This window comes from Myotis nattereri (genome assembly GCF_964212035.1).
Source record: "Myotis nattereri genome assembly, chromosome: 1".
In the NCBI taxonomy this organism is placed as follows: Eukaryota; Metazoa; Chordata; class Mammalia; order Chiroptera; family Vespertilionidae; genus Myotis; species Myotis nattereri.
In genome coordinates, this window is record NC_138075.1 from 178,195,246 (window position 1) to 178,222,678 (window position 27,433).

Below are 27,433 nucleotides of genomic sequence, written 5' to 3' on the forward strand. Positions count from 1 at the left end.
CCCCTGTGCGTGACAGGGGGTGGCACCGCAACCTCCCCATTGACCCTGCCTTGGGTATGACAGGGAGCGGTGCCCCAACCCCCCAATTGGCCCTACTCTGAGCGTGACTGAGGGTGGCATTGCAACCTCCTGATTCGCCCTGCTCTGTGCATGACAGGGGGCGGCGCCCCAACTCCCCAATAGGCCCTGCTCTGAGCCTGACCAGGGGCTGCGGGGCAGGCACCTGGGGATTGGGCTTGCCCTCTGCCACCCCGGAGTGGGCCTAAGCCAGCAGGTCGTTATCTCCCGAGGGGTCCCAGACTGTGAGAGGGCACAAGTGGGGCTGAGGGACACCCTCCCCTCCCCCCACCGCCATTGCACAAATTTTTGTGCACCGGGCCTCTAGTCATTATTATAATATGATATCCTTCACAAAAATGAAACTGATGATTTGCAGAGCTCAGTAACTTCTTAAAGTCATATAGAGAAGACAGAGAAGGTTGTGGAACTAGAATTTGATCCCAGGTCTGTGCACTTACAAAATCCAACCTTCTGGTCAGCTGGTCCACACTGCCTTCCCTGGCCTTTGCCTCTTAGCTGACTGACTCTACATTGGCTTTCCTGCCAGCTCGCTCACCACACATGCTGTTCCCTGTGCTAGGAACCTTCTTCCTTCCTCATCCTCATCCCAGCCTCCTTTGGCTGGCTGATTCCAACCCAGTCTTTCATCTTGCTTCCTTGGGGAAGCTTTGGGTGGCTTTCCCCACTTTGGGTTAGGGGCTTCATCTCCATGTGCCCTCTATTTCCCCAATCATGGGCAATAATGATAGTTATAAATACAGTTCACATGTCTATGCCCCTTAGTAGACACTAAGGGGTTGTGATTTGTTTAATCTTTTGTCCCCGATGCCTAGCCATGGCAGACTAGGTGCCACACCAGTGTCTGTAGAATGTGGAGAAGGTGGCCTCAGCTCACCCCTCTGGCTCTTGCCATTCCAAGAGTGTCTCCGGTGGGTACTACCCCCTGGCCCCAGCTCTCTGGTCACAGCTAGCCTTCTTGATTGGGACTCTCTGCCAGACCATCTCTACGGGAGAAGCATGAGCAGAGCTTGGGTGGGGAGACCAGCACTGGTGGAGTACAGAGGAAGGCGTTTTCATGAGAGGGATTTGTGGTCCATTGCAGAACCTTTGGGACAAATGAGACAAACTGTCATAATGTGTACTTCCTGGGCCACATAAGGAATTGGAAACTGCTTCCTGATCCACTAATTTCTTCTAACTTTAGCGCAATTAAACTGAGTTCTAGTGGAGTCCCCACCCCCCAAACTCTCCATGACTTGATAGGAGGGCTCTATGAGAAAAACAATAGAGAAAGAACGCTTCTTGAGTAATGCTTTTGGCATTTAGCGTTAAGGGAAACCAGTTCATTACATAGAAGTCAACAAATCAGGCACGTTTTTATAGGATTATAGGGATCCTTAGCACAATTGTCACATTGTGCTGGTGCCTCCCAGGTGCCAGGGACATTAAACATGTGCATGTGTGGGTTGGTTTGTTTGCTGATTTATTTCTCTCTCTCATGTTTACCACCATCCTAAGACTTGTACTATTTTCTCTGTTTACACATAGGAATCAAAGGCAATGTAACTCGCCCAAGGTCATGCACCTTGTAAGTGTTTGAGATGGAATTTAAACTCAGGTCTATCTGAATCCAGAGTCTGGTTAGTTACTGGTTACCTCATGCAAAGGCATCACCATTCTTCCTCCCCACATTCCTTTCACTTCCTCATTCTCATAAAGACAATGTTCTCTGTCACCTGGGGTGTGTATGTGTGTGTGGGGTGGGAGGTGGGGGCGGTGGTGGTGGGGGTGGTGGTTTGAGCCAAGTGGCCCAAGGAACTATGAGGAAAACAAGAGTCAGGCAAGACAGGGGTGGGTGAGGATACCTGGTCTTTCTCTGTCAAAAACTGAGATAGAACTTCTGCCACTTTGCAGGCATAAATGACCTGTGTTATAAATAGGAAGCCTTTCTCTTCATTTAGGACGGCTCTTCATCCAACAGACATGATTGAAAATGCTCTGGGTCAAAGAATTTACCTAAGTTTGTTTATTTGTATCCAAATTTCGTGTTTTAAATCCAGAAAAAATATTCAGTCTGACTCAATCAGGAAATGTAGACGCATAAATAGACCCTTCTGAACATAATCAAAATGATAATTCCCTCCTCCGGGCTAGACCAGCCCTGGTGGCCTGACTGCAATTATGTCTCAGTGCCAGTCTCCTGTGCGGCTCCATTCTGTCAGTCCATCCTCATTTCCAGGCAGCACATAGAGCTGGGTGTTTTTTTCCCTGCAGCTGAAATCCTCCCAGTCTCCAGGGGCAAGCGTGACTGCTGTAAGTTGAGTCGAATTTGCAATTCCCAGGGTGGCCTTTATCACTGTTGTGCAAACACCGACCTCCTGCAAACCTGCCTGAGCAGAGCATGTGATACCTGCCTCACCTGACTCCATGAGGTCAGAACGGAAAAGCTCGCTTTCCTCTGCACATATTCTCCCCAGGCCCACGTGGACCTGGCCCGGTCCTACCCATGAAATGGCTGCTCTTTTCCGAAGTGTTCCCCACACATGCAGCCCCATTTAACAGGGCGGGCCATGACTCAATAAAGGAAATGAGTGGGTGGAGGTGGGGGTATAAGTGTTGTCTGGAGGTTACACATTTTAAGAGTGTCCATGTGTGCCCATTTCGGACAGGCTCACTTCCTGTCCTCCAGCCCCTCCGGGAACTGGGACAGGTCACGAGGTGTGTGACAGGGATAATTAGGTGGCGTGCTGCAGGGAGTGGCTGGAGCTTGTCATCAAGACGGGTAGGTGAGGACTCTATTTCCATTTTCCAGAGAGAGGAGCTGATGAGGCTGCGATTTCAGCACCGAGGTCCTGTCTGTCAGCAACTATATAATCAGCTTTTGATGATTTAGAGGCGGCTATTCTACTCACTGAATGATTTAAGGCCTTTTACGTTGTTATGCCGGCACTTCTTTCACTAAAAGGGGCGGGGGGCGGTGAACAATTTGAACCTCAAACATGACCATTTTCTAGCTGGGTAGCATCTAGCTCAAAGGAGACCTTGTGAGGTGGAGAGTATAACATAGCACCAATAGCTGTGATCCTTGGGATGGTTTTTATTTTTTAATTATTTTATTTTTCAGTTACAGTTGACATTAATATTATATTAGTTTCAGGTGTACAACATAGTGATTAGACATCTATATAACTTACAAAGTGACCCCCCGGCTAAGACTATACCCCACGGGGCATCATATATAGTTATTGCAGTAGTTTTGACTATATTCCTTATGGCCTTGGAATGGTTTTCAGAGAAAGGCATATTTAATATATCTGTATCAATCTACTCCTTAAGAGTTGAAACAAATGAAATAAAAAAAAATACACACAGGGAGTTCGAAATCCCATTTCTGTTTCCCAACTCTAGAATGTAAGAATAGACGTTCAGGTCCCTATGATTCAAGATTTTGCCCAATGAAGGCCTGGGGTGGGGCAGGAGCCAGATGGATATGGGCAAAGGGGGAAGATGGGGGGCATCTGTAGTACTCTCATCAATAAGTAAAAAAGCACTTGCCCTGACCGGTTTGGCTCAGTGAATAGAGCGTCAGCCTGTAGACTCAAGGGTCCCAGGTTCGATTCCTTCCGGTCAAGGGCATGTACCTTGGTTGCGGGCACATCCCCAGTGGGGAGGGTGCAGGAGGCAGCTGATCGATGTTTCTCTCTCATCGATGTTTCTAACTCCCTATCCCTCTCCCTTCCTCTCTGTAAAAAATCAATGAAATATATATTTTTAAAAAGCACTTGCCCAACATTTGCGCCATAGTCCACACCCTGCTTCATGAAACCTTCTCTTCCTCTCCTTTCTCTGAGTCTGCACTCTTTTCGCTTCCCTCCTTCTTGACACGTCCTCCGCCTGCTTTGCTAATTCCTAATTTTTCCACCGAGCTCTGTGGTGGGGGAACCACCTAAGGATCTATCGTCACTGCCTTCTCTGCTGCATTTTCTTCCTCAGAGTGATTCCACCCACTGCTGCGCCCTCCCTCACACTTAGATCCTTCAGTGCCAGAGCCCAGTCTCGCTGCCTGCTGAGTCTCCGCAGTCAGACCTCCAGCAGGCATCTCACACTTAATCAGCCCCAAATCACACTGCACTGCTGCTCCCTCCCCCTCCCTGCACCACCCAGGCCCTCCACTCTCGCAATTGCTCATCATCCCTAAGAATTTCCGCTTATTGCTGGCAGAGCAAAAATGGCTCTAAGAAATTTGGAAGCCTCAGTTGCAGTGTGAAATACATATACTCTTTAACCCAGCAATCCCACTCTTGGGCTTTATCTTGTAGAAATCAAAGACCTTTCTATAGAAGTATATACACATAAGGTTGTTTATTACTTGTAGTAGTGGAAACTTGAAAACAACCAGAATACCTATTAGGGAGAGCAGATGCCAGTGATTTATAGCTATTCTATAGCTATTTGATATGAAAATATTCCCATGAAATGTTCTCAAGTCAAAAGGCAACTTGCAAAATATGTATAATATCTAATTGTTGTACCACCCCCCCCCCCCAAAAAAAATAACAAAATCCCTATATGTATATATGTGTTGTGTACTTGAATGGACACGGGGAAAGAAGTGGAAGGACGTTTGGCAGACTGTTAGTATTGTTTCCCTGGGTGGGGCAGTGGCCAGGAGGAGTGAATACATGTTGTTTTGTAATAATTGAAGAAAATATTTAATTGCTCATCCTCCCGTATTTCTTGTTAGTCACTCAAATAAGAATCTTAGCATCATCTTAGGCACCTCTTCCCCCTCCCTTTCCTCTTCTTCCCATGATTCACTGTTTTTATGTTTGTGTCCCCCACCTGACTACAGTCCTTGAGGGCAAAGAGATTTCTTCATTGTGTGTTGCACATATTCCTCAATATGTGATTATTGACTTAAAATGAAGATTTTAATGTATCTTTTCTCCATCTTCCTATGTATATCTCTAAGCTTTTATTTCTAAATCTGAGGATACCAGAGCTTTCACCCAAACTCTCAAATATACATTGCCTTACCCCACCTTGCTTCGGAAAATGTGCCCCTGGAATATATGTATTACATCATGTACTCTTCCCCAAGGTTTACTTATGCATATTTGTCCTTTTGCACATATTTTTACTCAACTCTGCATCCCACTTTTAGAATAATTTAGAGCCCTTTAGACAGGAGGCAGGTAAACAGAGGGTAAATAGCCCCCTGAGGGGCTATGTGCATCTATGCACTGAAAATGAACAAAAAACAGCATCTGTGTCAAACATAGTGGTGAGAAAATTGGTCAGACCTCCAGGTGTCTTCCAATATCAAATGCTTGGCAATATGAAAACACATCACTCAGGCATTTTACAGCCAATTCTTAAAATAGTCTAGTCTCGGTACTAAAGATGAGGTAAGGAACCTTTGCCATATCCAAGGGAACCTTTACGCTCATGACCTTCTTCATACACCCACACCCATATACACAAACAGCTGTATTGAACTTTACCTGAACCTCAACTTGCTGAATCATGATTTCACTGGCTTTGCTCCCATGGCTTTCCAGGGCTTATGGTTAATGCCTGAGTTGCCTGAAAGAGGCGTGGCAGATGTTCAGTCAGACTTGATGGACGAATTGCTCCATCCATCTTTCTACCAGTTCTGCGGGCACTATTCCGGTTTGCCTTCCAGAACCTTGAACACATTGTGATACAAAGATCTGTGAGTGGCCATCCTCACAGTCTGTGACATTGCATAGCACATTGCATGACCAGGCATGATGTCATTTCCATGCAAATCAATAACAACAGGGGGTCTCTTAAAGCAGATTGAGTTATATCATCAGCGTGCTATTTATATCCCCAACACTTTTCAGGCTGAGTGCAGGGTAATAGCAGCTATCAATCACAATGCTCCTTTGTTCCTGGAAGTTGCCATATACCACTATTGCCATTTTACTAATAGTGGAAGTGGGGACAATGTGACATATCCACAAAAATGCTGCTTGCTCATAAGAGATCGAGTTTGGCATTCCATTAAGGAAGGTAAACTCTGCAAATAGTAAGACCCAAGTAGTAAAAAATAACTGACATGAAACAAACTGTAGTTCCTAAAGAATGTCACCTTTGTGATGGCTTTTATACATTAGTAAGAGAGATCATTAGATTCTAAGCAGAAGCTATGCTTCCTGAACCCTGCTATCTGTGTGTTCTGCATTTTTTAAGGGTTCGTGTCAAGCTAGTAACTATGAGGGGGGCTGCATTATTTTTTTTTTTGGTACTGAATTCTGAATATAGCCTCCTCACTCCAATTGACTATTCTGATAGGAGTCAATCCTTTGGAAAGATATTCTTATACATCTCGACTCTGTATTGAGCCCTCATTCTCTACCTCCCTCCTCCCCAAACAAATAGGAAATACTACTGGGAGCAGCACAATGTTCTTTGAATGAGCATAATCTCTTAGCATTAGAAGTTAGTGGGAGTTTTGCCCAGGGAGAGGAATTAGAAATCAGCCCATAAAAATAAATGAATCTGTTTCCATAGTGATGGGAATCTTTCTCTCCGTAGTTTTTATCCTGTGTTCCCCCACAGATCCCTTAGGCAGAATAACAATAAACTCGAAGAAAACATTTTATTATCTTAATGGATTCTTAATTTAAAGCCAAAAGCCTTTAAATTATCTTCCCAAGGATACTGTTGGCCATAACTTTCAGAATTGAATACCTGAACGGCATCACAGGAGGAATATCACCTCCCAGAACCTAGCCACGTGGAGTGGGGAGGACCTCATGGGTTACACACGCTTTATGTATGCAGCTTTCCTGATGGGTAACGCACCTGTCATGTTTAATATTTCATCGGTGAAGGAAATGTGCATCTGTCTGTGTTCATCTGCCGAGTGAAATTTTGCACTGATGAAGCCTGCGTGTGGTGAACACGACAGGGCTCCCTCATTACGCCCCTAAGTCGTATTCAGAGCAACCAGGAGGAATTCATGTCAGCAGCAAAGCCTGAGCTACTGCTCTTTACCCACCAGCCAGCTCCAGGGGGCCCCTTACCCTTTTCTGCAGCTGGGCCTGGGCCTGCCTCTGCAATCACACTGTGGAGGCTGGAGGAAGGCCAGCAGCAGGAGTGTGGGAAGCATGGCTGCAGAAACAAAAGGCCCAGAGGAGCAAAGTACTGGGCAGAAATGTCCTAGGGTGCAGGTGAGAAACTGGGAGCCACCCCAGGAAGGTGGAGCTGGAAAAATGTCTCCGTGTAAACATGGCAAACTCATAAGACAGGTGACCGGTGTGTGGAATAGGGCAAGTCACGTCAATATCCATTCAGCATTGGATACAAAAACCAAGCATGCAAGAGCTGAGTAAATACCTTTGGTGTTCTGTGAAGTTGTCTCAATTGGAAAAAAAAAATGTCTTGGCTCCCTTTCTTAATCCCTTGTGAAGGTGAATGTATAGTCTAGTTTTCTTGGAAGGTTTAGGGTTTATGCCTATTGTCCTAGTATCACTATGAATGCCAACACTTTCCATTCTCTATCTGTGTGTCTTAATTAAAATTTAGGAGACAGAGAACTTAGTTAATCCCAGTTCATTTTTTGAAAAGATAACAGCAAGCTAAAGGATTAGCTTAGCCCAGATGCTCACCATTAGCTTAATTTCATATAGCCTGGATGGGGGTAGGAGGAGGGAAATAAAAGGGATGATGTGATATAAAATGTAGTTGCTCAGCTATCAGGCGCTAAGGGTAGAAAATTTTACCTCAAATTTTCCCACAAAAGATGCACAGATATCAACAATTGACATCTCCTTTTCTGAGAACGAGTCAAGACCTTGAGGGGGAATTGAGAGTTAACTGGGGAGTTTAAATATTATCTCTAAGAATTTAGAATCAAGAGTAGGCTTGTTAGGGAAAGTGAAACCAGCATTCAGCAAAGTTCAGCAAAGATCAGTGTGGAATAGGAGAAGCCAGTGAGCAATCAGAGAAAGGGTCTAAGGAGCATCTCTACTGGAGGCTGGTCTTTTTCTTTAACACCTGTCATTCCTACTTTATTGGGCAACGGAGGAAATCGGGCAAGTCCTCAAGGTCATATGCACATAGAGAGACGTATTAGACTAATCCAAGACAAGAACCAAAGGGAAGCTGAGTTTATATAATTGTAGTCAGTATGCTTTAATGCTCGCCCTCATTCATTGAAGACTTACTATGTGTGAGGCATTGTCATAAATACTGAAAATATAGCTACCCTTTCCCATCCTGACACTCCCTATCCCTCTTCCCTGATTTTTTGTGCACAGCACTTCTAACTTTCTGAAATACTTCCCATTTCACTTTTTAGAAACGGAATTTAAGTTCTATGAGAACAGGAATATTCTCTGTTTTATTCATTGTTATATTTGCAACATCTAAAAAAAATGCCTTGCTAAAAAATAACATGTTGAATAAATAAATTCCATCATTTGTATTACTGGCACAAGAAAGAAGATAGATGATATTCAGAAGTCAGAAACTATGGGAGTGTACCCTGGAAACATTGATGAGGCATGTATAAGGTCCTGCATTTGAGGATTTTCCTATCTTATTGGGCATAAATATATCTTCGACACTTTTATGACTGTATTAATCAGTGTAGGCTACATTATGCTGCTGTAACAAATTAGCTCCTGAATCTCAGTGGCTTAATACAACATCTGCAGTGCTGGGTAGCAGGAGGTTCTGCAGAGACCTGGGCTGACAAAGTCTCCACCATCCATTGACACCGTTACCTCAACATGGTACTTCAGAGTTAGCTGCTGCAAGAGAAGAAAGAATAAGGATAATTCATAATTTCGTTTGTGCTTGCTCATTTCTCCAATTTGACTAACCTTTCTCTATCATGGCCTCAAGGGAAGCTGGGAAGGCTTCCTGTGTATTCAGGAAAGAGAGAAGAACCAGTTGTAGTAAGCACACACATCTGCATCATAGCCTGTGACCAATGCTATGGACCCGTCACTAATAGTATTTGACATGAAAAGCCCTTGGAGGACACAGAATGAGCTTTTTGGACTAAATTGTTTTGTTTAAAAAGGTTTGAAATACAGGAATAGAACTAAATAATGACAATTATATGAGTTTTATTCTATATGCATGAACAACAACGAAAAGAATTCTTTTCAGTAACTTAAAGGGGAAAAACATCACACAAGGGTGTCAAGAAGTGGTCACTGACCCACTCATGTGATTCAATCAAGACTCCGTGGCCCGTCATGAGAATTTGTATCTGAACCAGCATTCTATCTGTACTCACTTCCTTTCCCCTCATTGAGAAGGAATTTATTTTGCCTCTTATTAGTGTGAAAATGCTCCAGCAGAATTCATTTTTCTGCAGAGTTGTCCATTTGGACCTGACCTTCAAGGCCACACCAAGCAGGAATAGCAAGTGCTTACTATCTTCTAAAGACAACAGATTCTGGCATTTTATCTTATTATGAATCACACCAGCTCCATCACTGACCTTGAACACTCAGCTTGGCAGGTGGAATGTGCACAGTGTCAACAAACCTAGTTTTCATGAATTCACCGGCTCCTCATGGGACACGTTTGCGGAAAGTGGTGGTATGAGCAGGCAAGGATAAATGCCCTATTCCTCTTATATTCTTTTAATTTTAATTTCTGGATAGGCTAGTTGATAAATTGGCTCATGGAAGTAAAAGAAGTAGAATATTAAGCATGATAAAAATAACATTCTTTATTATGATAAATTGTAAAAAAGTAGAAAATGCAGCAGTGTACACAGAATGTAACTTAGCAGCAAGAACTCAAGAAATCTATCCATTGTCACCTGTTTTGTGCAAGGCAGAATAGTAGGTGCTAGGAATAAAACAGTGAATAAAACAGAATTCCTAACCCCATGTAGTCCTATTTAGAGATATCACCGCTAAACATTTCAACGTTAAAAACTAAAAGCCCTCCAGTCATTTTATTTATTGTATTTTTAGAGAAGTTTTAGGTTCACAACAAAATTGCAAGTAAGTTGCAGATTTTCCCTCTGCTCCCACACAATCATAGCCTCCTCCTTTATCAATATCCACCACCAGAGTGGTGCATTTGTGACAACTGATGAACCTACATTGACACATCCTACTATCCTAATGTACATAGTTTACCTTAGGAATCACTCTCGAGGTTGTACCTTCTATGGGTGTGGATAAGTATATACAACATAACATATCCATTATCATATAGTATCATACAGAGTAGTTTTGCTGCTCTGAAAATCCTCTTTCTCAGCCTACTTATCACCTTGGCAACCACTGTACTTTTTACTATCTCCATAGATCATCTTTTCCAAACTGTCACATAGTTGGAATAATACAGTACATAGTCTTTTCAGATTGGCTTCTTTCACTTAGCAAGATGCATATAAGGTTCCTCCATGGCTTTATAGCTCATTTATTTTTAGTGCTGAATGATATTCCATTGTTTGGATATACCACACAGTTTATTTATTCATTCGCCTACTGAGGAACATCTTTGTGGTTTCCAAGTTTTGGCAATTATGAATAAACCTATTATAGTGATCTGTGTGTAGGTTTTTGTGTGGGTATGTTTTCAACTCCCTTGGGTAAAATACTGAGGAGCATGATTGCTGGATCATATAGTAAGAATATATTTTGTTTTGCAAGAAATTGCCAAACTGTCTTCCAAAGGGGCTATGCCGTTTTCCATTCCCAGCAGAATGAATGAGAGTTTCTGTTGCTCTACAGCCTCGTCAGCATTTGGTGCTGTCAGTGTTCCAGCTTTTGGCCATTGTTAGTGGCATCTCGTTGTTGTCTTCATTGCGTTTTCCTGATGACATATGAGGGGAGCACCTTTTCATGAGGTTATTTGTCATCTGTACATCTTCGCTGGTGTGTCTATTAAGGTCTTTGGCCTATTTTTTTAAACTGGCTGTTTTCTTATTGTTGACTTTTAAGAATTTTTGTTTATTTTCGTTAACAATCCTTTATGAGATGGACTTATCTTCTCATTCTCTTGACATTGTCTTTCACAGCAGACATTTGTAATTTTAATGAAATCCAGCTAATCAATTATTTCTTTCATGGATTGTGCCTTTAGTGTAGTATCTTAAAAATCATTTCCATACTCAAGGTCATCTACATTTTCTCCTATTTTATCTTCTAGGAATTTTATGGTTTTGTTTTACATTTAAGACTGTGATATATTTTGAGTTAATTATTGTGTAAGATCTATGTCTGATTCATTATTTTGCATATGGTTGTCTGGTTGTTCCAGCACCATTTACTGAAAATATTATCTTTGCTTCATTGTATTGCCTTTTGCTCTTTTGTCAAAGATCAGTTGAGTATATTTGTATGGGTCTATTTCTGGGCTCCCTATTCTGTTTAATTGATTGATTTTTTATATTCTTTTGCCAATAGTACAGTGTCTTGATTATTGTCTAGCTTCTTTCTAGTCACTTTTATTTGTATTTATACACACACACACACACACACACACACACACCCCTCTTGAAGAGACTGAAGCAAATGGGCATGGCCACAGTTTACAGCTTCTTTGAGTCTAGTTAGCCTTTTTTCAAATTAAAGTCATTCCCAGAGTACATGAGAATTCTCAGACCCTCCAAATCAGAATACATGCATTGGACTGACATTATAGTCAACGTCTGTCTCTGACACAAGATTTTCATTAAATTAATACAATTCAGAGCTACATTTCAATATGTGAATGATACTTTTAAAGAGAAACCAAGCAAATGAATCCTCTCAATCCATTACAAGGTTTAATATTAAGCTGAATGGCTAGTTAATGTTAAAAACTCAAACTGACCTTAGCTAGGTTCCAAATTTCAGCAAAAACAAATACATTCCATAGAGACCATAGTTCAAATTCAGCCAAAGAGCAGCAAGAGTCTCCTGGGTAGAAATTGAAAAAAAAATGACTTTTCTTTATTTTATTAATTCTGTCATAATGTTTTGGACATATGATGGGAGAAAATGTCAAGTGCATGGTGTGTGGTGGTCAGGTACTAAAAGTTCTTAGATTTTATCAGGCCAGATCAAGTAGTGCCTAGATATAGAACAAATGTAATGGTAAATTAAGGTGGATGAACTTTCATTTTTCTTTTATATGTGTTATTTATATACATCCACTAATATTAAAGGGTAGATACTGAAGTTAAATAGAATGCTAAAAATATAATGGCTGTGTTGTCATGTTTTATTTGTATTTTTTTGTTCATAGCAGCTTTATTCATAACAGCCCAACCCTAGAAATTAATAAGAAGTTTCTTATAAATGAATTGTGGTCAATAATTAAATTCTTACGTATTTTTCTAGTAATTTTGTTCTGTGCATTGTCTCCAGAATACTAAGATAAATGCTATACAACCATAAAGATGACAATCCCATGCTTTATGTTAGCCTTATCATTTATTCATATCTGTTCAAGGATAACGAATCTGCTTTTAAATAACTTCTCCTTGTGGATTTCCACTACAGGTTTAATTATCTAGTCATGCTCAGTAACTAGTCTGTGAGTCACAGAAAGTCCTTTCAGTGGCTCCTCACTTGAGGCAGTTCAACTCAGATCTGCTTCAAAGGAAGCCGCTTGTGATTTTTTTCCCCTGCGAGAGACATTCTATTTGTGTTTTTAACATTCTCTAAGTCTCTAAAGAAAATCCATTAAAATCATCAGTTGAGGAATCATGAATTAGAGGGAGGGTGACTCGGAGAAATGAAACACCATATTGACAACTGAAGCACCTAAATACCAGGAGTCCAAGGAACAGTGGTGGCTCATCCTCTGAGTTTCTTAGATTTCTTTTTTCTTTTTTTTTTCTTTTTTTTTTAATTCGAGCCAAAGTGAATTGTTCTCCATCAAGAGCTTAATTCTAGCTTCAATTTGTCTTTAACTATCAAGTCCATTTGGAGACACTCAGCAAGAATCAACTGTCCATTCAGAATATTGAGGTTTGGAAAAAGAGTGTTACTTGGGCACTGTTCCTGGGGCTTACATTTTCCTGGTGTGGCCCAGGTGGACTTCGCATCTGCAGAAGAGGCTGCCTTTCCCTGATGATGGGAAGGCATTTCCCTGCCTGTAAATATGACTGAGGAGGAAGTGCAGAGAGGCGTTCAGGTTCACCTGGTGTAACGGATGGAGTCAGCTGCTTGCGTTCTGAAGGCTGAAGTGGCCCCAGTGAGAGTAGCAGCTGGTATGCATGTGTTCCCATCCGCCCAAGCTGCAAAAATGGAAAGAAAGTACCAACGCTAAAGCGATCTTTGCATTTGGATGGAAGTCACAGTTTTCATTTCCCTCCAAGGATGATTAATTAGACCATTTTCATATAGCAATCACTTGTCAGTTATAAGCAGCAGGCAGCAGATGATACTGTAACTCTCTTCTTTCAATAGCAATTTTTAGAAAGGAGTGTTCAAAACAGAATTGGTTTAGGAAACAATTTAATTAGATAAGGAGCCAAGAGAAAATATTTAAACTCTCTTATTGTCCTACTCTCACCGTCTCTATTTGGCCAAGGGAAGTATTTTCTTAGGGGTTGTTACTACCAGTCTCTTAGTGGATCCCAATGCTGTTTTTTTGATGTGACATGACTTTGAGTTAGCTATGTTTTAGAATAATAGAAACTGAAAGAAAGAATTGAGGGAAATTCCACCCAAGAAAGAAATCCTCTTCATTTGAATAAAGAGTCTCCTAAGCATTTATCGGTGGCCATGGATGATTAACACTTTATGCCAGTCAAACATCAAAAAACTATCACCAACATATTAACAGCAACAAGGCCAACGAACAAGCCAACAGACCAAAACACACCAGTTTTACAACCTGTGACATTCTTACAGGTTAAATCAGTTTAGTATTTGGATAAACTGGTTCAAATTTCATATTTATCTGTAAGAATGAAATAAAATGAAACATAACAGAAAATAAAATCCTTCTTTACTCTGTATTCACCCTGAAAAAATGGCATCTTTTAAAGAAAGACTTGAGCAGCCATAGTGAAGAGCTTCTCACTCTGTATGACCGAGCAGCATTTTGACCTGTAATGGTTTAGGGATGCAAAACGTTTTAAGAATATGAGTTACCATTATTACCTAAGACTCCCCTTTTAGCAGAGTTGGAACGCAGCACCAATAGCTGCCAGTAACTGAAGAATGTTGTCAAGCAATTTGTCCTGCTCTCCGTTCTTCAGAATGTTTGTTTCCATGACACACACACCATCTTGCTGAGGATGGCACTACACAGACCCTGGGGAGAAGAGAGAACCTTGGAAGCTGGTCCGTGCTGCCTGATGTCATTTAGAGTTAACAGAATCTTCTCTAAAAGCCCTTCATAAACTAACTCTCTTGGCTTTAAAAAGAGGCAATATCATTGTGATATTTTGGTGAACAGCATAGTTTTTGGAGCCAGAAAACCTTGGGTTCAAATTCTGTTCTGTCATTACATAATAGATTATCTTAACCAATGTATCTCAATTTATTACATGTCTATTTTCCAGATGCATAAATGTTAGTCTAAGTACTTCATAGGGTTTTGTCTAGCACAGTGCCTGGCATATGACTGTCAAGCAGAATGATTAACTGAGACTGTCTATCTATCCACTGAGATACAGTATTTGCTTAGTAAATAGTCAACACACAGTAGTTATATAATGACCTCAGTGCCTTTCTCTGCTATTCCCAACCTGTAGTACTCCTCTCCAGGTTTTCCACATGTCTTGTGAAGTTCTTATTTGCAGGGAGCAGAAACCAGCTTTGGCTAATATAAACAGAAAAACAAATGCATTAAAATAGCGGTTCTCAACCTGTGGGTCGCGACCCCTTTGGTGGTCGAACGACCCTTTCACAGGGGTCGCCTAAGACCATCCTGCATATCAGATATTTACATTACGATTTGTAACAGTAGCAACATTACAGTTATGAAGTAGCAACGAAAATAATTTTATGGTTGGGTCACAACATGAGAAACTGTATTTAAAGGGCCAGAATGTTGAGAACCACTGCATTAAAAGATATTGCTGAGGAAACTATAAATTTGGTGGAGTACATATTGGTACAACCACTATGGAAAACTAATTGGCATTGTCTACTAAAATTGAATACTGTATATGCAGAGTCTATGCTCTAGCAATTCTACTCTCATCTATATATCACATAGTGAAAACATACATATGTGCAGCAAAGGCATGGGAAAAGATGTTCAGAATGGTCTTGTGTGTAATAGCCCTCAATTGGAAACAACCCAAATCTCCATCAGCAGTGAAATGGACAAATTGGTACGTATTCAGAGAATGGAATACTATACTATACAGTAATGAAAGTGAACCAGTTATACAACATACACGATGGCATGATGCAACTCAAAAACATAATATTAAGGAAAAGAGTGCAGATCCAGAAGAATACATTTTTGTATCATTTCACTTATTTAAAGTTCAAGGTTGAGGTTGGGGGGACCTATGGTGTTAAAGATCAGGATAATGGCTTCCTTTAGAGCAGGGGTGGGGAACCTTTTTTCTGCCAAGGGCCATCTGGATATTTATAACATCATTCACAGGCCATACAAAATTATCAAGTTAAAAATTAGCCTGCTATATTTGGTCAAACATTTAATTAACTCACCCCTAATGCCGTGGCAGGGCCAGATGGGGTGGATGTTCCTCACCCCTGCTTTAGAGCAATAGCTGAGTGGAGTTTCCACCTGGATGGGGCCTTCATCGGCCTCCAGGTTGCTGAGCAGACTATCTGCCCCAGAGGAGGTAGAGAAAATTTGTGTCCTCCTTGACCCGAGAGGTCTGGGAAGCCCAGACTGCCTTGATTAGAGATGTGAGAAGAAATTCAGAGCCACTAAGAGACAAGGGGCAGAGGTGACGCTGTGTTCTGAAACATATCTGCTTTTCAGTTTTTACCTTCCGTAATATGATTTCAGACAAAAATGTCATTGGCAGGCACCCGCTATACTAAAATAGATATCACTATAAATTCTTTTTCTTTTTTCTTATTTTTGAGGGAAGCTAAAATGGATGTCTATATGCTCTGGTTTGTAAGTCATGCCTCAATCACGCTGTCTGACCAAAGCGACCATTCATAACAAAGCTGAGTTGGGTAGAGCAGGGAAAAGAAAGGTACTAGTGTCTTTTCTTTCTTTTTTCAGGCATCAAAAATGAAAAGTCTGCCCTGGCCAGTGTGGCTCAATTGGGTCAAGCGTTGCCCCATGCACCAAGAGGTCACTGGTTCGATTCCCAGTCAGGGCACATGCCCAGGCTGTGGGTTTGTTCTCAAGTAGTGGGTGTGCAGGAGGCAGCCTATTAATGTTTCTCTCTGACACTGATGTTTCTCTGTCTCCCTCTCCCTTCCTCTCTTTCTCTCTAAAATCAATAAAAGCATATATTTTAAAAAAAGTTTTTTAAAATAAAAGTCTCACATTCAGATCTTTTGAAACTAGATTCTGTCTCTTTAATGTGAATGCAGTTTGGATAATGACTCACATGTAATAAAGTAAATCAGCTGACTCAACATGAATACAAACACACAGCACTGTGCTGTGCACCCCACACCAGACACTTCCCTGGACACACCCCAGCAGGACTCACCTCTGGTTTTGTTCTAAAGTCCAGCCCAGGGAGGGCTCTCCTGTCATCAGGAGAAGTTCATCTATTGGTGGGTCAATAACTGCTTTCATAAATCACCATTCCTGTTCCTGAGAATTATAACCATAATCCCACTTAAATACATAAAATGATATAGAGTACATGTGTAAAAGTCACAATCTGAATGATATTTTTAAGAATGTTTATTTTTCCCTATTAAAGATTACAATGCAAAGGGTTGCTTTTGGCCCATGTATCACTGTAGCATGTGATCCGAGAACCCCAAAACCCAGTGATGGGGCAGTCACAGTATCAGGCACCCCACTGCACCCCTCATTTCAATTGCAATCATTGGTTACTCCTCTTTGCTCTATTTTCTATCAAAACCTGACTTCAGAGATTATTTTTCCTCAGTCATTTCCCCCTTGTGAATTAAAACAAAAAATGTCATCTCTCCCAAGAAATTTTACACATTAAGCCTTTTGATAATTTATTTTGCCTTTTTAAAATCTTTTTTTAGATTTTTGAAAATTATTTTTCAGTTATAGTTGACATGCTATGTCGGTTTCAGGTGTACGACTTAGTGATTAGGCACTTATGTAACTTATGGAGTGATCACCCTGATGATGAGTCTGTTAATTGTCGAATGAATGACTTTGTCCTGGAAAAGAAATTTCAGGTGCAGACAGTCAGTGGGCGGGACATCCTTAACCTTTGCACTTGAAATTGTATCACCTCTCTGGTGTCTGGGAGAATTATGGGTTATGGCTCCATTTGCAGTCTGCCATCTGACCTTACTTAATTTCTAGTAACACAATAAAATTTTAGAATGACTAGTTAAGGGTTATATTGTTTAGAAATTTTCTGATTGGATATACTTCTTAGAAATATTAGAGTAACTCTGAGCAATCTTTCAGCTTCAAGGAGAGAAAATTAAGGTATATTTCACTTTACTATGGCTACCATGGAATAAAAGCACATCTTAGTCTGAAAGTTAAGGTGAGGACTCAGCATCCCCAGTCAATGTGCAAGTTTTTATATCTTTTATTAACATCTTTCCTTTTATATTACCTACTCAAACTCTAGAGTCACCTTCATTCCCCCTTTTTTTTATTTGGGAACACAAAGACACAATATTTACTTAATATCAAGATATATATACAAGATGGAGCAAGGGCATTCACTAAACACAAAAAGCCAAGTAATATTTTTTTAAAAAATTGATATCGGTCAGCAATTATCTGTAGGAGGGTGATAAATTGATTCTCTTAAATCCAATTTCTTCTCTATATCCCCAAATGTCACCACCTTATGTCAGCTCTCAGGAACCTACCTGATCTCCAGGCCTCCAGCCTCATACACTTCTAATACATTCTTCACCATGACACCAAAGTGATTCTTGTAGAGCATAGAGCCAATTCAGGTGCTTCTTACCTAAAATACATTGCTGGCTCCTGCATATCTTCAAGATAATCAAGGTTCCTCAGTTTGGCCCTCCTAGGACACTATGGCCTTTCTGAAAATATGTAATCATTCAAAGACAATTGCTCTCTCATCTTTCTATATATGTATATTAACCTACTGTCTGGAAATCTCTATCCCATTTTCTCTGCCTATCCCTCTCTTGTCTTTTTTTTAAATTAAATTTTTTATTTCATTTACAGTGGACATACAATATTATATTTGTGTCAGGTGTACAACATAATGATTAGACATCATCTATATAGCTTATGGAGTGATCACCCCAATAAGTCTAGTACCCATCTGACACAATATATCATTATTGAAATATTATTGACTGTATTCCCTATTACTTATCTTTTAAGAACTGTCTTAGGAATGCATTCATTTCTTCATTTACCCATTTCTTTATTTACTCAATAAATATTTGGTAAGTGCCAATGATATGCCAGATACTTTGCTTAAGTTTGGGGACACAAAGATAGATAAGAATAGAAAAGGTCCTGGCCCTTGGGGAGCTTAGAATCATGAGAAGTGGAGATAAATAATACGTGCTTTCTTATTAAAATCACACAAATATATACACCAAAAAAATTCCCAAACCAATGATAACTCTTAAAAAAACTACAAATGAGAATTGCGTTACCGGATACAGCCTTGTTTAATGGGTATGACCATTATCCTCATTTTCTGTCTGAGGAAGTTTAAGGTTTGGAAAGGCAAAGCAACTTTCCCACGTTCCCACAGCTAGTGGATGGAGCCAGAGGGGGAGGGGAGGCAAAGGTGTAAGAACAACCGAGGAATAAATAAGTAAAGTGTATTCGTAGGAGCGAGCAGACAATTTTGACTGCAGCAAAAAGTTCAAGTTGAGACAGGAAAGCAGGTTAAGGCCAAAAAGTAGTGCAGTTCCCACTTATCTGTGGGGGAGTATGTTCTAAAGCCACCAGTGGATGCTTGAAAGCATTGGTAGTACCAAACCCTATATACACTATGTTTTCCCTCTATATACATACTTTTCCACTTAAAGAAGCACTTTATGACTTTTCTTTGGCATATCTGAACTACCAGCATCACTGCTCTTGCACTTTGGGGCCATAAGTAACATAAGACTGACTGAACACAAGCACTGATAGTGGCAGCGATCTGATAATCCCGGCTGGCTACTGAGTGACTCATGGATAAGTAGTGGAGACGCTGGACAATACAAAGGGATGACTCACCTTCTAGGGACAATGCGATATTTCATTACTCTACTCAGAATGATGCGCAATTTAAAACTTATGCGTCGTTTATTTCTGGAACTTTCCACTTAATATTTTTGGACCATGGTTAACTGTGGGTAACTGAAACCACAGAAAGCGAAACTATGGATGAAGTGGGATTACTGTACAAATTTGCATCGAAGACCAATACGTATGTTTAAAGTCAGAGCTCCAAAGTGGCGAATGCTCTTTGCATCTTTTAGCGCCTTACACATATGGTGATGCAAACAAAGCCTCCCTCTGTGCACCTCACCTGCACCCTTACCATGTTCTTCCTTTCTCTTGGAACCCTATCAAGAGTCTTTACTCCTCATCTCCAGATCCTTACTCCCTCGAAATCTGCCAATAATCCTTCCTAGCTCAACCTCCACTTCCAAGCACTGTATAAGTTCTGATTATTTTAATTCCAACCTCTTTCTTGAGTCTTTCCTGTTTCTAGTCCTTCTGCTACTTTTCTAGTCCAGATTTTTCAATCACTAGCCTCTCTCTCGTGGTTTGTGGCAACAGCAGCCTAACTGGTTCCCTCGCTTACAGCCTTTCCTCCTTTCAAATGCATACTCCTGTCTGGTGGCCAAGTAATCCCTTCAAACATGGTTACCAAAGAATCCCGTGCTTCCTGCCCACCTTCCTGCACCATCTCTCAGCACCTCTGTCTCACTCTGCAAGATATCACAGCACCAAATTATTTGTGGCTCACATAAAAATTTAACATTTCTTTTATTGCACACCTCTTGCACTCATGATATTTTTTTCTTCCTGAAGCACCATAAACTTCTTTTCATATTCCTGGGCCCTCTCCTACCCTTCCAGTCCCACACCACTTCTTTGTCTACCTAACTTTTGTTCTGTCCTATACTCAGCTTCTGCCCCACCCCCTCTTGGAAGCCCCCCAGCCACAGGAACTCCTCTCCTGGCTGGGGCTGGACGCTCCTCCACCTGCTCCCATTGCACCTTCTGCATACCTGTATCTCCAATATGCAATACTCCTCTTGAATATTATTTGTTTTCCTCTCTCCCTCACTAGACTTGGGGGGAGCTCTTTGAGGGTAAGATGCCCTCTTATTCACCTGAGTATCCCCAGGGCCTGCTCAGGACTGACAAACAGAATGCCACCCATTCAAACTCCTGCATCTGCTTTGTCCCCTGTCACTGCAGTAGCCTCTCCCCAATTCATTTGGAAACTTTTAGCTACAATAACAGCCTAAAAGCTCCCAAATGGCTCTGATCCTAAAAGCCCTTCCCCCTGATGTTGGTCATCTTTTTTGCTCAGTAACTAGGCTGCTTTTGTCACAAACCAGGGAAGGTCGGCTAATACCTGAAAATCTGGACTAGCAATGTAGCAGAAGGGCTAGGATGCTTTGTATTAATTTTCCAGGGCTGCCATAACCAAGTACCACAGACTGGGCGGCTTGACCAACAGAAATTTATTTCCTCACAACTCTGCAGGTTAGAAGTCTCAGATCGAGGTGTCAGCAGCATTGGGTTCTTCTGAGACTTCTCCTTGGCTTGCAGATGGCTGTCTTCTCCCTGTATCTTTATGTGATCTTCCTTCTGTGTATGTCAATGTATAAATTTCCTCTGCTTAAGCTCCCCAGTCATTTGGATTAGGGCCCCATCCTAAAGAGCTCATTTTAACTCAGTCACTTCTTTAAAGACACTACTTTTAAGTACAGTCACATTCTGAGGTACTGGAAGTTAGGACTTCCACACATGAATTTTGGAAGGACACAATTCAGCCCATAGCATGCCTCTTACTCATGGATACCTACCCCCAAATTTGCTGCCCTCATTTGCAGAGGAGTAGGTTATAGCACCCTGGCTCCATCCCTCCCTCTTGTTGAAGTTCCATTGGGATCACTTTAGGTCTGGATTTCTTAGAGCCCATACTTGTGGCATCATTTTGTGTATGAAGTTCATCTCCATTGACATATGAGAACTGTGGAGAACTATTTCTTCTTCTATGTGATATATTCTCATGTTTGAATACATGACTTCCCATTTTCAATTACTTTTCTGAACCCCTGGAGAATGTAAGGTTCATATCATACATGTGAATGGACCATTGTGTGGTATAACTTGGCCATGTCTTGGTTTTGACAGTTCAAAGAGGTGTATATTTATGTATTGTTGATTTAGTGGTTTCAGATACAATGCCTTTTTGGGTCTCTTAAAATAAAGCATATTGCACACTATATATTTTTAAATGCTAAAATAAATAGAACCCCAAAGAAGTCATATATCAAGTAGGTGTCAAACCCATTCTCAAATTCAAGTTTTCAGAATAGAAAGCCAGGGTTCTTTCCACTATATCACTAGTTTTTATTTACAAGGTTCTGAGAGTCAGACATATACTTATTTTAAAAGCATTTACTTTTATGAGCCTATGCTCCTTTTATTAACTCATAATTAATTACTCTTTTAACATGTTTAAAATATTTGCTTATTTTAGAGGATATATGTTTTAAGTAAATTAAAATTTATAATTATGATTTATAATAATGTTTTGAATATTTTTAACTTAAAAATTAAATATACTTATTTAAACCTATGCAATAAACTTCTAAAAATCTATTTATACTTTTTATAATTGTTATAACCTATAATTGTTATATTTTTTATTGAAACATTTTTATAAATTTTACATTTCATATCAATGTTTTTATATATAAATTCTTATAAAGTTCTTACAGAGCTAAGTGATAGTACATGGAAGATGATTTTTTTGATTGACAGTAGGGGAGGAAATCTATTTATTAAATTATAATAGAGATTTATGGATGCCTATTTCATAGCAATAAAACATTGTCATTAACAAAACATTATATTAGTGCTTATTATGTACGTTTCTTTGGGTGAACCAAATCTTAATCCTCCAGATTAGCTTGTGATGCCTGTTTTACCTTTGGGGAAACGGAGGCTTAGCAAGATTCAACAGCTTACTAGTGATCTCAAAGCTAACAAGCTATGTGGCCAGAATTTGATCCCATGCCTCTGACTCCAAGTTATTGTTTCACTATGACACCAGTGAAGAAATTACAGGACAAAGCTATAGTCAGCAATTACTCATTAAAACCAGGGACACATTGAGTACAGACACTTTAAGTCAATAAAGCCCATAAAAAGGGTGCTGTATTGCTTTGATTGGTCATCTGACACTGAGTTAGTTAACCTCTGTGGCCATTAGTTTTTCATCTATAAAACTGAGGTTAATTTTGGCATCATCCTCATGAGTTTGCTGTGAAAAAAATGAGTCATGTGTGTGTACATACATGTGAGCGGTAGCTATGCAAGCCGGTCCAATCCTTTTGAAAAGCAATAATTAGGTAGTTAAGTAACAAGAGCCATAAAAATGTCCATTATCTTTGGTACAGGAATCCCACTGCTGGAAATATATTCCAAAGAAATGATTCAAAAGACAAGAAAGTAGACCTGGCTGGTGTGGATTAGTTGGTTGAATGTTGTCCCATACTCCAAGAGGTCGCCATTCCATTCCTGGTCAGGGCACATGCCCGGGATTCTCAGTAGGGGGCATGTAGAAGGCAGACAATCAATGTTTCTCTCTCATTAATATTTCTTTCTCTCCCTCTCCCTTCTTCTCTCTCAAATCAATAAAAACACTTAAAAAAAGAAATGATAAAAAAAAGACAAACACGTATATTTCTCCAGGTGTTAATTACAGGGAAAACAGTTTGGTAGTTCTTCAAAATATGAAACATATGGTTACCTTATGATATAGCATTTCCACTCCTATGTGTAACCAAGAGAAATGAAAACATACATCCCACACAAAAACTTGTACATGAATGTTCATAGATGTTGCATTCATAATAGTCCCAAAGTAGAAATAACTCAAATGGCTAAATAGATAAATAAAGTGTTAATATATCCATTCAATGGAATACTTTTGGAAATGAAAATAATAAAGTAATGATACATGCTATATCATGGATGAACTTTGAAAATATTATACCAAATGAAAGTCATAAAAGGCCACACAGTATATGATTCCACTTATATAAAATTTCCAGGATGGGAAAAAATATAGACGTAGAAAGTAGACTAATGGTTGCCTAGAGCTGGGGAAGGAAACAAGAGAAGTAGCGAGTGACTGCCAATAGGGAAATGTCTATTTTGGCAGAGGACAAAAATATTCTAAAATTACATTGTAGTGATGACCACACAACCCCATGAGTATAAAAGGAACATTGAATTGTGTACTTCAAATGGGTGAATTGTATGGTACATGAATTGTATCAGTAAAACTGTTTTTTTTTTAATTTCAAAAAAAATTTAGGAAGAAAAAATGAAACCAATCCAGCTGTCTATCAAGATATCAAACACATACTATATTCTGTTGATGGAACATAATGTAGTCATTACATATTATAAATCCAAAGATTATGTGACAACACAGAAAATATGTCACGTGGTATTAAGTAGTATAATAGTGAGGTACAAAGTGGTGTTGTACCTAAATGTACATGCATTTGGATAAAGGCTGGCAGGAGACTCAGAGACAAGAGAGTATGGGGAAGGGAATGTGCCTCCTTTCAGAAGTCCCTTTAATTTGCTGTATCTCGAAAGCACTTATTTTAATGTACTTTGTAATCGTAGCCTTGTGGTAGGTGCAGGTGGTACTGAAGATGAAGAAAACAGAGAGAAGGAAGGAAAGAGCCCAAGGGACATTTTTAAAAGCAGCATGTGAAACGTCCAAGAAATGGAGATTTAAATGCACATATTTAGCGGGGCATTTAAGGAGAAATTGGTACCGAGGGAGGTGCTGAAGAATGTAGAAGCAGGCCAGGCTCTAACAGGATTCTGCCCAGAAAACTTAAAAACTGGAATGCATATAAGTATGCTATTCCCTGTGACCTGCTTTCACTATCAAGTGTTGAGGGGAGGGGATTTTCATATACCGGAGCTAGTGTGGGTCTGTGATAAAAACCCAAAAGGAAGTTAGGATGCTTAGCAGTATGCACAGTTTACTTAAGTTCACCAAAATTGTACTGGAGTGTGGAAAAAGGGAGGAAGTCTGGCCACGCCCGAGTGAGTCAACATTTAATGGCTCTCCACCCAGCTCTCCTCCCTTCCCAAGGCCACCTCACCTCTGTGCCTGTGTGCTTGACCCTAGCAAGGAATGAACACCAGCTGGGATGGGTGGGGCAAACCCAAAACCCTGTTGGTTGGCTTCAGTCAACAGGTTGGGGGCTGAGGCAGAGAGAGCAGGGACCAGAGCAATGGCAACAATCTATACTATGTTCTTTTTCAGGAACTTTCTCCTTCCCCAGTTCCCACTGAATGTCTGAAATATCCTTCAACATCCTAGGACCCAGAAATAGCTTGTGGCTTTTGAGAGGGGCAACTAAAGTGCTGTGTCAGCAGTTCTTGAAAAGCACTCTACAGAGGCAAGGTGCAGTTATTTTTGCTCTGGAGAAATAATGGGTGAACAGGCTGAGTTTGAGTAGAGGGATGACAATCCTTAAGGTAGAATCTGCTTCCATGGGGAAGAACGGGCAGTTGATGGACATCAATGGCCGTGTTTTCTATGGAGTATAAAATGAAGATTTCTAAGAGAGGACATATTCTTTCCTTCAGAATTACTAGGAATGTATGAGCTGCCCAGTGATGCACTCCTATGAAGATGCCCCCTGGATGGATTCCACTGCTCAGTCAACTAGCTGAGCTGCCAGATGATCCCTGCAGCCATTCTTCCTCATAAGAATTCTAGATTATTTCTGTGCACCAGGAGTTGATCTTATATTTCAGGCACCAAAATAAACACTGAAGGTTGTAATTACAGTTCAAGTCTTTAACCACTTCTTTGGTCTCCTTTTAGGAATCCAGTCTTAGAAAAGTAACACCAGGTACCTTTGATGTGGAGATCTCTGAGCAGCTCTGTAGCTTCTCAGAATGGCTGACTTGCCTTTTCTCTCATTCTCTGTTATTCCACTTTGTCCAAGTCCTTCCTCAGCACCCACATTCAGCAAACAGTGAGCTATATGTGCAGTGTCTAACACCAGCCACTATCCACTCAACCATCCAAACAACAGCAACAAAACCCTGTATGCAAAGCCTGAAATGAGGAAAGGAGATAGGAGAGGGGAAGCCCTATTTAGTAATAACTGCATGCCCCTCACTACTCGGTGTTTTGCCTTTGAACCCATTTTTGCAGACATTTCCTTTCATGTATGGCCCAGAATCATCACATATTTTCCCACCAAACAAATAATTTCTAGGTGAGAAATCTATGTTTTGCAACTGCTGGATTGTTTTAGTCTTAAGAACACCCAGTGCAAATAGTATCAAGAGAATCTTTAACCTAAAGAAAATCAGGCTCACAACAACCTAAGAAAACTAGTTATGTGTTGCCATAGCAACTGGGCCAGTCTCATGGTGAAGGGCCGAGTTCTTCAGATTCATCTACTGTGTCTGCAGATTGACTTCCTTGAAACAAAATCATGTGTCATAATCATCAAAACAGAACCTGTTATTTTCATTTAAACAAGAAAAAAGTTGTAGTCTCAAGTTGATCTGCTTTGGCCTTTACCCTGGTGCCTTTCAATGTCTTTTTATCTCAGAAAGGTGGGACTTGGTAAGTGGATCCTTTGGAACGTTTATTCTTGCATTCACTAATATATTAGGGACCTGAGCCAGTGGGGTTTGATAGTAATTAAACTTTGATGGCTGGAACATGACCTGTGAAATGAGTTGCTGGTCTCCGTTTAACTCCGAATGGACAGAAATCCACATTGCTCAGAATCCAGCCATAACCCTGCTTTCAGGAGAAGAAATCAGAGGTTTGAATGGCCTCTCCTGAGGGGTAAACTGCAGGGCCTCTTCCCCAGGAATTATGCTTTGCCTTTCTAGGCCACAGATATCTTCACAATTAGTCTCAAAATACCCTGTGAGATGTGTGTAAATAACACAAAACACATTTACAGGCTGGGCCACCCTGGTGGAAAGTACAAGTAATTTGCCCAGGTTAAAATAATTAGTAACAGCAGGGGCAGAGATTCCAGCGGGTCATTCTCCATTCCTTTTCTAAGACTACTGAAAAAAATTTTGTCACTCAAGAAACATGGCCAATTAATGGACAGCAAGAGGTGAGGATGAGTCAATACTAGTGGATTCATTTTTAAAGGTCATTTTCATTTTAGGGGTTATTATACCTACAGTTAAATTCCTTTTTCCTATAACAAGCATCTCGATGTCTCCTCTAATAAGGATGAAGGAAAGTGAAAAATGTATATAGTAAGACGGAGAGCTGAGGGTTAAAGAGAGCTGGATCTGGTAAGATATTTGGAAATTAGTGACTATACTAGTACAAAGAAAGATTCAGCTGACCAAAGGAGAGTCGTCTAACAGAAAGCACCTGCAGGTAGGTCTTTGTTTTGGCTGCTATAACAAAATATCCCAGACTGGGTAGCTTATAAACAACATAAATTTTATTTCTTACAATTCTGGAGGCTGGAAATCTGAGGTCAGGGTGCCAACATGGTCAGGTAAGGTCCCTTTTCCAGGTTGCCAACTTCTCATTGTATCCTCACATAGGAAAGGGGGCAAGCATGCTCTCTGAGACCTCTTTCGTAAAGACATTAATCCCAGTCATGAGGGCTTTGCCATCATGACCTAATCACTTTCCAAAGGCCTTACCTTCTAATACCATCACCTGGGGGCTTAGGATTTCAACCTGCAGACTTTGTGGGGACATGGACATTCAGACCACGCAATGTGTAAGACGTGTGTGTTGGATTATGAAGGATACAGAAATATTTAAGACACGAGTCCTGTCCTTGGTGCCCAGCAGAGAGTGATGGATACTCTAATAATAGTACCTGGATCCTGTGGTAGAAAGAAAGTTATTCTGACTCTATTCAGAAGTTGAGGAAAATAGCGAAATATTTCTTAGGGAATCTGAGCTGGGCTTCATAGCACAAGTAAGTAATCATACGAAGATACTGAGGAAAGAATATTTTAGTAATCAGGAACAGAGAAAAAAAAACCAAACCAACATAGACTGGAGTCTGTTAAAAATCACACATTGACCAGA

General features: G+C 40.5%; 2 protein-coding genes across 7 annotated transcripts in view; both read left to right on the top strand.

The window, feature by feature from the left end:
- The window catches only part of RASGEF1B (RasGEF domain family member 1B), a 525,540-nt gene that overhangs the window by 343,991 nt on the left and 154,116 nt on the right, over positions 1 to 27,433 (top strand). The gene's annotated exons all lie outside the window — the stretch shown is intronic.
- Positions 1 to 27,433, top strand: part of LOC308522222 (succinate dehydrogenase [ubiquinone] iron-sulfur subunit, mitochondrial-like) — a 409,251-nt gene that overhangs the window by 343,944 nt on the left and 37,874 nt on the right. The window lies entirely within an intron of this gene.